Source organism: Nicotiana tomentosiformis, chromosome 4 (assembly GCF_000390325.3).
Source record: "Nicotiana tomentosiformis chromosome 4, ASM39032v3, whole genome shotgun sequence".
NCBI classification, from domain to species: domain Eukaryota; kingdom Viridiplantae; phylum Streptophyta; class Magnoliopsida; order Solanales; family Solanaceae; genus Nicotiana; species Nicotiana tomentosiformis.
Genome location: NC_090815.1, coordinates 77,458,006 through 77,469,676, shown reverse-complemented (window position 1 = coordinate 77,469,676; position 11,671 = coordinate 77,458,006).

The window sequence follows — 11,671 nt, the reverse complement described above, 5'->3', positions numbered from 1 at the left end:
GGAGAAACAAATAAAACAATACCACAGTCCAGAAAGAACATAACTAATGCTCAATTACTCATTCCACACCCTAATACCCATCTCGATCGAATTCCGCTATAAGGCACAAATAGAACCGCCCCATGTGTGCATATAACCAACGAATAACAACCCCTCATGGCATAGAAGGGTAACTCATAGAACATATCAGAACACGAATAGGCTTAACTCTAACCGAATGGCACATCCCTCAACAATAGCAGTACAAAGTCAACCAATCTGAACCGGTATAGAATACACATCCTCATTAGGCCTACCAATCCTGGTCATCCACAAATAGATACATAACCCTCCGAAAGTCCACAATGACTGAACCATAACACATACTATCATCTGGCTACCTTTGGCCACATCTCCACGGTCCACAACCACGAAACAATCTGTTTCTGAGAACTCCCGATCTCTAAATTCATATAACACATGAATCACTATATCCGATCTCAACTCAACCGCCCACATATCTAACACATCTCTCATACACAATCATCCCACGAGGAATACTTCGATAATTCTTCTATGCCACATAGCAAAATCAAAATATCAGTGGTCGATCAACCAGGCGAGTACCGCAATACCAATGAAGCATTCGTAAGTCAACACACAGTGTGCCTTCTGAAATGTGCACCCTTCTCAGGAATTGCCAAGCAGTTATAACATCATCTATATATCTAAAATTGTCCATGCTGTCCAAAATTCATGACCTTCCCTCCAAATATGAACCGTGACCTTGCACATGCAAAATCAATCCTACACAACACACCGCATCTATCATGCCATCATGTGAATCATACGAGAATCTCATAATCAACTCTAAGCCAGAAGCAGAATACATAATCAATTAGCCACGAACCTTTTATTGGATCTCATCCAGGAGAAAATCACAACATTCAACGCGCTCCTCATGCCAGCAGGAAATATACACCTTGAACCGTGGTAGAAACCATTGAGAACACTTTGAAGTCCATTTGCACATAACCCAGCTATCAGAGTGTTCTCAATTATTTCTACCACGAGTATTGCCATGAAACACCTGTAGACATGTGCATCATTTCAACACCTAGTACACATTCTAGGTGACGCACATTCTCAATGGTAGTACAAATCACGAGCTTCTCAATTGTGCCTGTCTGACAGAATAACATGCTCTCTAAATATGTCCACTAGCACGGTGCATGCCACGCCGCGCCTATGTATTTTTCTAAGAGTACTTTCCCTCTCCGGCTTGGAAAGGTAGTTCCATCTGGACCCTCTTCTACACGGTATAAATATACCAAAAATACATTTTTGAAGGGACTTTTGACCTACAAAAGATTTGAGAAGCAACTAAGGCAGGAATACATAAGAATTCATCAAGATTTCAACCAAAGATCGATGAAATATGGGAGTTTGTATCGAATCATTAGCATTGATGTTTTCTATGTCTTTAAATATCACGATCCAAAATCTAACTAATTGTTGTCACGACCCAATTTATCCCTCCGTGACCCGTCGTGACGGCACATAGTCTCTATGACTAGGTAAGCCTAACACTTTTGTGGAAATGAAACTAAAGCATGAGCATTAACTACAAACAATAACAAATATCAAATAAGCAACTGAATACCACTCGGCATATACAATTATCACCTCTGAAAATGTAAAACACAGTTCCCAAAACCCGGAATACCATAAGTCACAAGCTACTAAGAAGTCTTAACCGTTTTATGCATTATTTCTACAGAAAGAAGGCAAAATGAACATAGGGGGATAGAGGGGGACTCCGAGGATCTGTGGGCGCGAGCAGATGTACCTTGAAGTCTCCAATAAGCAGCAGCGACTGCAACTAGTGATGAGGCTGGTAAGATGAACCTGGATCTGCACACGAAAAACATGTGCAGGAAAGGGTGTGAGTACACCACAACGGTACCCAATAGGTGCCAAACCTAGCCTCGGTCGAGTAGTGACGAGATCAGGTCAGGGCCCTACTGGTATAAATATAATGAAATAGGACAGAATGAAATATCACAGAAAACAATAAATACGGAAATCTAACAACAATAGAATCAATGAAAGACAATCGCTTAGAACACAGTAATAACAACAGGGGATCTCCCGAGATACCGTCTCGTAGTCCCAAACGAAAATGTGCAGGGGGATCTCCCAGAATACCATTCCGTAGTCCCAAAATAAATATGCAAAACAGGGGGATCTCCCGAAATACTATTCTGTAGTCCCAAAGTAAATATGCAGTACAGGGGGATCTCCTGAAATACCGTTCTGTAGTCCCAAAGTAAATATGCAGTACAAGGGGATCTCCCGGAATACCGTTCCGTAGTCCCAAAGTAAATATGCAGCGCAACCAACCGAAGTAACAATTACAGCAAGAAATCCTACAGTTTAGACTAAGTTCAAGTCAAGGAAAGAAGGTAATTTCACTAAACATGCTGCACAGAGTTCAAATAGGTAGTTAAACAAGTAGGCATGCTATTCTAGTCTAAACAGGATAGCTACATATGCTAGTGTGTTTCAAATAAGGAGAAAACAAGTTATGACTTAGTGAGAAATAGAGTTTTACAACAAATAGTCCGTGTACGTGTATTCGTCACCTCACGTACACGGCGCTCACATATCAAACAGTACTAAATCCTAAGGGGAGTTTCCCCCACACAAGGTTAGACAAGCCACTTACCTCGAACCAAGCTCAAATCAAATCCGAAATCACGCTCTTGCCACGGGTATCCAACTCCGAGTGGCCCAAATCTAATCAAATCAATTACATAACGTAAATATAGCTACAAGTAACTAATCTAGCTAATGAAATCAAAGCTAAGGCAAGAAAATAGAAAAATGCCCAAAAAGCCTCCCCGTGCCCATGTCTCGGAATCGGGTAAAAGTAACAAATTATGAACACACATTCACTCACGAGTCTAACCATACCAAATTCATTCAAATCCGACACCAAAATCTCGATCAAAATTCCAAAATTCGGCCTAAGAACTTTTCTCAATTTTCCCCCTATTTCCACCCCAAATCCGAAATTAAATGATGAAATCAAGCATAGATTAGTGGGATTTAATCATAAAGGAGTTAGGAATCATTATCCAATATCTTCCACCGAATATCTCTCCAAATTTTGCCTTCTACTGAGCTCTCAATCAAATTTTGTGATATGAACCTAAACCCTCGTTTTTGAACTTTAAATTCTGCCCAGTGGTTCCTTAATCGTGATCGCGGAAAAGGCCTCGCGATCGTGAAGAACAACTTTGCTCCCTCAGAAATTTAATCTACGCGAACGCGTAACACCTCACGCGAACGCGATGCACTAGTTGCTCACACCTACATGATCGCAATAGTCCTCACGTGACCGCGAAGAGTAACACTCAAACTCCACTGCTGCCTCACTTCTTCTTCACGAACGCGGCCTAGCCCATGCGTTCGCGGCGCACTACCTGATAACCTTACGCGATCGGGTTTTCAGCTTCACGAACGTGAAGAGCAATTTTAGCTGAACTCCCTCGCGAATGCGATGAAGAAAAATGTCTGCAATAACACCAGAAAATCTGCCAACTCCCTAAGTCCAAAAATGACCCGTTGAGCATCTGAAACACGCCCGAGGCTCCCGGGACCTCAACCAAACATACCAACCAATCCTAAAACACCATACGAACTTAGCCGAGCCTTAAAATCAGGTCGAACAACATCAAAAACACGGATTATGCACGGATTCAAGCCTAATGAACTTTGAAATTTCTAAATTCTACAAACGACGTCGAAATATATCAAATCTCATCCGAATGACCTAAAATTTTGCACACAAGTCATATTCAACACTACAGACCTACTCCAACTTCCGAAATCGGAATCCTACCCCGATATCAAAATTTCCACTACCGGTCCAAATCTCCAAAAATTTGACTTTCGCCATATCAAGCCTAAGTAAGCTACGGACCTCCAAAACTCAATCCGGACACACTCCTGAGTCAAAAATCACCCAACGGAGCTAATGGAACTGACAAAACTCCAATTCGGAGTCGTCTTCACACAATTCTGACTACGGTCAAAATCCTAAGACTTAAGATTTCGTTTAGGGACTAAGTGTCCCAAATCACTCCAAAAACCAAAACGAAACCTCCCGGCAAGTCACAATAGCAGAAATAGATATAGGAGAAGAAGTTAATAGGGGATCGGGGCTATAACTCTAAAAACGACCGGCCGGGTCGTTACATTTTCCCCTTCTTAAAATAATCGTTCGTCCTCGAACGATTATAGAGACATACTTGAAGTGGCAAAAAGATAAGGATAACGGTTGCGCATATCCTGCTCGGTCTCCCAAGTCGCCTCTCCGGCCGGCTGACCCCGCCACTGAACCTTTACTGATGCAATGTTCTTTGACCTCAGATTCTGAACCTGCCTGTCCAAAATAGCCACTGGCTCCTCAACATAGGATAGATCCTTATCCAACACATGAGATGGATTGCCGTGATACCTCTGGAGCATCGAAACATGAAATACCGGATGAACTCCTGCTAGGCTGGGAGGTAAGGCAAGCTCGTAAGCAACCTCCCCAACTCGCCGCAACACCTCAAAAGGGCTAATAAACCTTGGGCTCAGCTTGCTTCTCTTTCCGAACCTCATAATGCCCTTCATAGGCGAAACCCAAAGCAGGACCCGCTCTCCAACCATAAATGCAACATCGCGAACCTTCCGGTCCGCATAGCTCTTCTGTATGGAGTGGGCTGTGTGAAGTCTGTTCTGAATCACCTTCACCTTCTCCAAGGCATCCTTAACCAAGTTCGTACCCAATAATCTGGCCTCTCCCGGCTTGAACCAACCCACTAGGGACCGATACAGACTCATACGGCGCCATCTGAATGCTGGATTGATAACTGTTGTTGTAGGCAAACTCCGCAAGTGGCAAGAACTGATCCGAAGAACCTCCAAACTCCATCACACACGCACATAGCATATCCTCAAGAATCTGAATAGTGCGCTCGGACTGCCCGTCCATCTGAGGGTGAAAAGTTGTGCTCAACTCCACCCGAGTACTCAACTCCTGCTGTACGGCTCTCCAGATTCGCGATGTAAACTGCGTACCCCGGTCAGAGATGATAGATACAAGTACGCCATGAAGTCTGACAATCTCACGAATGTAAATTCGAGCCAGCTGCTCTGAAGAATAAGTAGTCATCATAGGAATGAAATGAGCTAACTTGGTCAGCCTGTCCACAATCGCCCAAACTGCATCAAACTTCCGCTGAGTCCGTGGGAGTCCAACAACGAAGTCCATAGTGATCCGCTCCCATTTTCACTCCGGAATCTCTATCTTCTGAAGCAACCCACCCGCTCGATGATGCTCATACTTCACCTTCTAGCAATTTAGACATATAGCCACATACTCTACTATGTCCTTCTTAATCCTTCTCCACCAATAATGTTGCCTCAGGTCCTGATACATCTTTGCGGCACCTAGATGAATGGAGTACCGCGAGCTGTGAGCCTCCTGGAGAATCAACTCACGTAACCCGTCCACATTGGGCACAAATAACCTGTCCTGCATCCTCAATGCACCATCCTCCCCAATAGTGACCTCCTTAGCATCACCGTGCTGGACCGTGTCCTTAAGGACAAGCATATGGGGGTCATCATACTAACGCTCCCTAATACGATCATAAAGAGAAGACCGAGAGACCAAACAAGCCAATACTCGACTCGACTCGGCTCAGAAATATCCAATCTCACAAACGGGCTGGCTAAGGCCTGAACATCCAATGCCATAGGCCTCTCTTCTACTGGTAGATAAGCTAAACTCCCCAAACTCTCTGCCCGGTGACTCAAAGCATCGGCCACCACATTTGCCTTCCCCGGGTGGTACAAAATGGTGATGTCATAAGCCTTAAGAAGCTCTAACCACCTTCTCTGATTCAAATTAAGATCCTTCTTCTTGAACGGATGCTGCAAACTCCGGTGATCAGTGTAGATCTCACAAGGAACGCCGTACAAATAGTGCCTCCAAATCTTCAAGGCATGAACAATAGCTGCTAGCTCAAGGTCGTGGACAGGATAATTCCTTTCATGCACCTTCAGCTGTCTGGACGCATAGGCAATCACCCTACGGTCCTGCATCAACATCGCGCCGAGGCCAACTCGTGACGCATCATAATAAACTGTATAAGACCCTGAACCTGAAGGCAATACCAATAATAGGGCTGTAGTCAAAGCTGTCTTGAGCTTTTAAAAGCTCTCCTCACACTCCTATGTCCACCTGAACGGAGCACCCTTCTGGGTCAGCCTGGTCATAGGTGCTGCAATAGAAGAAAATCCCTCAACAAACCGACGGTAATACCCAACCAACCCAAGAAAAATCTGGATCTCTGTAGCTGATGACAGTTTGGGCCAACTCTGCACTGCTTCCACCTTCTTCAAATCCACTTTGATTCCCTCACTCGACACAATATGACCCAAGAATGACATGAAATCTAACCAGAACTCACATTTTGAGAACTTCGCATACAACTTCTTTTCTCTCAAAGTCTGAAGCACTGTCCTCAGGTGCTGCTCATGATCCTCCCAAGTTCGAGAATACACTAGATTGTCATCAATGAATACGATGACGAAAGAAACAATATAGGGCCGGAACACACTGTGCATCAAGTGCATAAAAGTCGTTGGGGAATTGGTCAGCCCAAAAGACATCACAAGGAACTCGTAATGGCCATACCGAGTCCTGAAAGCAGTCTTTGGGATATCTGGCTCTCGAATCTTCAACTGATGATAACCTGAACGTAAGTCAATCTTGGAAAATACTTTGGCACCCTGTAGCTGATCAAATAGGTCATCAATACGAGGCAAGGGATACCTGTTCTTCACTGTGACTTTGTACAACTGGCGATAATCAATACACATACGCATAGAACCATCTTTTTTCTTCATAAACAAGACAGGAGCACCCCAAGGTGACATATTGGGCCGAATGAAGCCCTTATCAAGAAACTCTTGCAACTGCTCCTTCAACTCCTTTAACTCAGGAGGAGCCATACGGTATGGAGGAATAGAGATGGTCTGGGTGCCCGACAACAAATCAATGTCGAAATCAGTATCTCTGTCGGGCGGCATGCCCGGAAGATCAGCTGGAAACACATCTGGATAGTCCTTCACTACTAGAACTGACTCACCTGTAGGGGTATCAATACTGATATCTCTCACATAAGCTAGATATGCGTCACACCCCTTCTCAACCATTCGTTGAGCCTTAAGAAATGAAATAACTCTGCAGGGAGTATACTCTAAGGTACCTCTCCACTCTAATCACGGTAAGCCTGGCATAGCCAGCGTCACGGTCTTAGCGTGACAATCAAGAATAGCATAGTGGGGCGACAACCAGTCCATGCCGAAGATGACATCAAAATCTACCATGCTGAGTAATAATAAGTTGGCTCTGGTCTCAAAACCACTAAGAGCAATCAAACATAACCGATACATGCGGTCTACAACAAGAGAATCTCCCACAGGAGTAGACACATAAATATGGGAACTCAAAGAATCCCGAGATACGCCCAAATGTGGGGCAAAATAAGAGGACACATATGAATACGTAGAGCCTGGGTCAAATAATACCGACGCATCTCTATGACAGACTGGAACAATACCTGTAATGACAGAGTCGGAAGCAACTGCCTTTGTACGAGCCGGAGGACCCGGTGGAGCACGTGGTGGCTGAGAAGTCTGTGGAGGTGCAACCCTCCTAAGTTTGGGGAAATCCCTCACCATATGGTGGGTGTCGCCATACTCAAAACAACCCCTCGGAGGGCGTAGCTGTTGTGACTGACTCGGGCTAGGTCTGCTAGACTGGCTGCTAAAAGTACCCCGAGCAGGAGGCACACTAGATACCGGCACTGCATAATAAGGTTCCTGGGGCCTAGAAGGGCCTGGAACACCACCGGCAGCTGGAAAAGCAGCTGAATGAATGGGGTGACCCACATAACCCCTACCATGGTGGGCTGCTGGGGAACGAGCTGCAGAATAAGAACCAGTCTCTCGAGACCTCTTGGCCTCTCTCTTCTCTCGGTCCCGGGCAAGCATGCCCTCCAATATCCTAGCAATACTCATAACCTGCTGGTAAGGAATATCCATCTCTAGCTCCATGACCATACTAATCCTGATACTAGGGTGGAGTCCCTCAATAAATCGTCGAACCCTCTCTCGAATTATGGCAACCAAGGCCAATGCATGTCCGGACAAATCACTGAAGCTAATTGCATACTCTGACACAGTCATACCACCCTGGCGCAACTGCTCAAACTCCGCGCGCCATGAGTTTCTAAGGCTCTGAGGGACATACTCTCTCAAAAACATGTCCGAGAACTGAGTCCATGTAATTGAAGCTGCCTCATCCGGACTACTCAACTCATAAGCACGCCACCATTGATAGGCTACTCCTCTAAGCTGGAAAGTGGTAAAAGAAACCCCACTCATCTCCGCTATGCCCATAGTAAGGAGAATACGATGATACCCCTCCAGAAAACCCTTAGCATCATCTGTAGCCAATCCACTGAAGGTAGGTGGGTGGCACTTCTGGTACCTCTCAAGTCTGAGTTGCTCCGCCTCAGAAGCGGCTGTCCTAGTCTCATGCTGAACCGGGGCTACCGGCGGCATAGGAATGAACTCTGGGGCCTGATCAACCTGGACCCTCTGCTCAGGAGTATGGGCTGCGGGAGTCTGTGCCCCTCCCCCGACCTGAGATATGGCGGGAGCTAACGGAATCAATCCAGCCTGATCTAAGGTGCTGAACATGCCCATGAACTAGGCTGGAGTCTCCTGGAGGGCTGGTGCAGCAATAGAAACCTCTGGTGCCTGCCCTCCAGCTGGAACTGCTGGGGGCTCCTCTGTCACAGCTCGCGCGGGTGCTCTGGCTGCACCGCATAGACCTACTCTACCCCGGCCCCGACCTCGGGTGGCTCTAGCAGGGGGCGCGAGTGCCTGGTCATCAGATCCTCCGGTACGGGTCCTCACCATCTGTGAGTAAGAATAGAATAGAGAAATTTTAGAATTTGATGCCAATAACTCGCACGACAAGGAAATCAAAGAAGTATGTTTGTTCCTAACAGTTCCATAGCCTCCCGAAGATAAGTACAGACGTCTCCGTACCGATCCGCAAGACTCTAATAAACCGGCTTGTGACTCATGACTCCTATGAACCTAGAGCTCTGATACTAACTTGTCACGACCCAATTTCTCCCTCCGTGACCCATCGTGATGGCACCTAGTCTCTACGACTAGGTAAGCCTAACACTTTTTCGGAAATGAAACTAAAGCATGAACATTAACTACTAACAGTAACAAATATCAAATAAGCAACTGAATACCACTTGGCATATACAATTATTACCTCTGAAAATGTACAACACAGTTCCCAAAACCCAAAATACCGTAAGTCACAAGCTACAAATAAGCAACTGAATACCACTTGGCATATACAATTATTACCTCTGAAAATGTACAACACAGTTCCCAAAACCCAAAATACCGTAAGTCACAAGCTACTAAGAAGTCTTAACCGTTTTATACATCATTTCTATAGAAAGAAGGCAAAATGAACATAGGGGGATAGAGGGGGACTCCAAGGATCTGCGGGCGCGAGCAGATGTACCTTGAAGTCTCCACTAAGCAGTAGCGACTGCAACTAGTGATGAGGCTGGTAAGATGAACCTGGATCTGCACACGAAAAACATGTGCAGGAAAGGGCGTGAGTACACCACAACGGTACTAGTAAGTGCCAAGCCTAACCTCGGTCGAGTAGTGACGAGATCAGGTCAGGGCCCTACTGGTATAAATATAATGAAATAGGGCAGAATGAAATATCACTGAAAAAAATAAATACAGAAATCAGACATGAATAGAATCTCAAGCTAATCCAACTAATCATTGTCACGACCCAATTTCTCCCTCCGTGACCCGTCGTGACGGCATCTAGTCTCTATGACTAGGTAAGCCTAACACTTTTGCGAAAATGAAACTAAAGCATGAACATTAACTACTAACAATAACAAATATCAAATAAGCAACTGAATACCAGTCGGCATATACAATTATCACCTCTGAAAATATACAACACAGTTCCTAAAACCCGGAATACCGTAAGTCACAAACTACTAAGAAGTCTTAACCGTTTTATGCATCATTTCAACAGAAAGAAGGCAAAATGAACATAGGGGGATAGAGGGGGACTCCGAGGATATGCGGGCACGAGCAGATGTACCTTGAAGTCTCCAATAAGCAGCAGCGACTGCAACTAGTGATGAGGCTGGTAAGATGAACCTGGATCTGCACACGAAAAATATGTGCAGGAAAGGGTGTGAGTACACCACAACGGTACCTAATAGGTGCCAAGCCTAACCTCGGTCGAGTAGTGACGAGATCATGTCAGGGCCCTACTGGTATAAATATAATGAAATAGTACAGAATGAAATATCGCAGAAAACAATAAATACGGAAATCTAACAGTAATAGAATCAATGAAAGACAACAGCTCAGAACATAGTGATAACAATAGGGGATCTCCCGAGATACCGTCTCGTAGTCCCAAACATAAATGTGCAGGGGGATCTCCCGGAATACCGTTCCGTAGTCCCAAAATAAATATGCAAAACAGAGGGATCACCCGGAATACCATTCTGTAGGCCCAAAGTAAATATACAGTACATGTGGATCTCCCGAAATACCATTCCGTAGTCCCAAAGTAAATATGCAGTACAGGGGGATCTCCCGGAATACTGTTCCGTAGTCCCAAAGTAAATATGCAGCGCAACCAACCGAAATAACAATTACAGCAAGAAATCCTACAGTTTAGACTAAGTTCAAGTCAAGGAAAACAGGTAATTTCACTAAACATGCTGCACAGAGTTCAAATAGACAGTTAAACAAGTAGGCATGCTATTCTAGTCTAAACAGGATAGCTACACATGCTAGTGTGTTTCAAATAAGGAGAAAACAAGTTATGACTTAGTGAGAAACGGAGTTTTACAACAAATAACCCATGTACGTACTCGTCACCTCACGTACACGGCGCTCATATATCAAACAGTACCAAATCGTAAGGGGAGTTTCCCCCACACAAGGTTAGACAAGCCACTTACCTCGAACCAAACTCCAATCAAATCCGAAATCATGCTCTTGCCACGAGTATCCAACTCCGAGTAGCCCAAATCTAATCAAATCAATTACATAACGTAAATATAGCTACAAGTAACTAATCTAGCTAATGAAATAAAAGCTAAGGCAAGAAAAAAGAAAAACGCCCAAAAAGCCTCCCCGTGCCCACGTCTCGGAATCGGGTAAAAGCCACAAATTATGAACACACATTCACTCACGAGCCTAGCCATACCAAATTCACTCAAATCCAATACCAAAATCTCGATCAAAATCCCAAAATTCGGCCTAAGAACTTTTCTCAATTTTTCCCTTATTTCCACCCCAAATCCGAAATTAAATGATGAAATCAAGCATAGATTAGTGCGATTTAATCATAAAGGAGTTAGGAATCATTACCCAATATCTTCCTCTGAAAATCTCTCCAAATTTTTCCTTCTACCGAGCTCTCAATCAAATAATGTGATATGAACCTAAACCCTCATTTTTGAACTTTAAATTCTGCCCA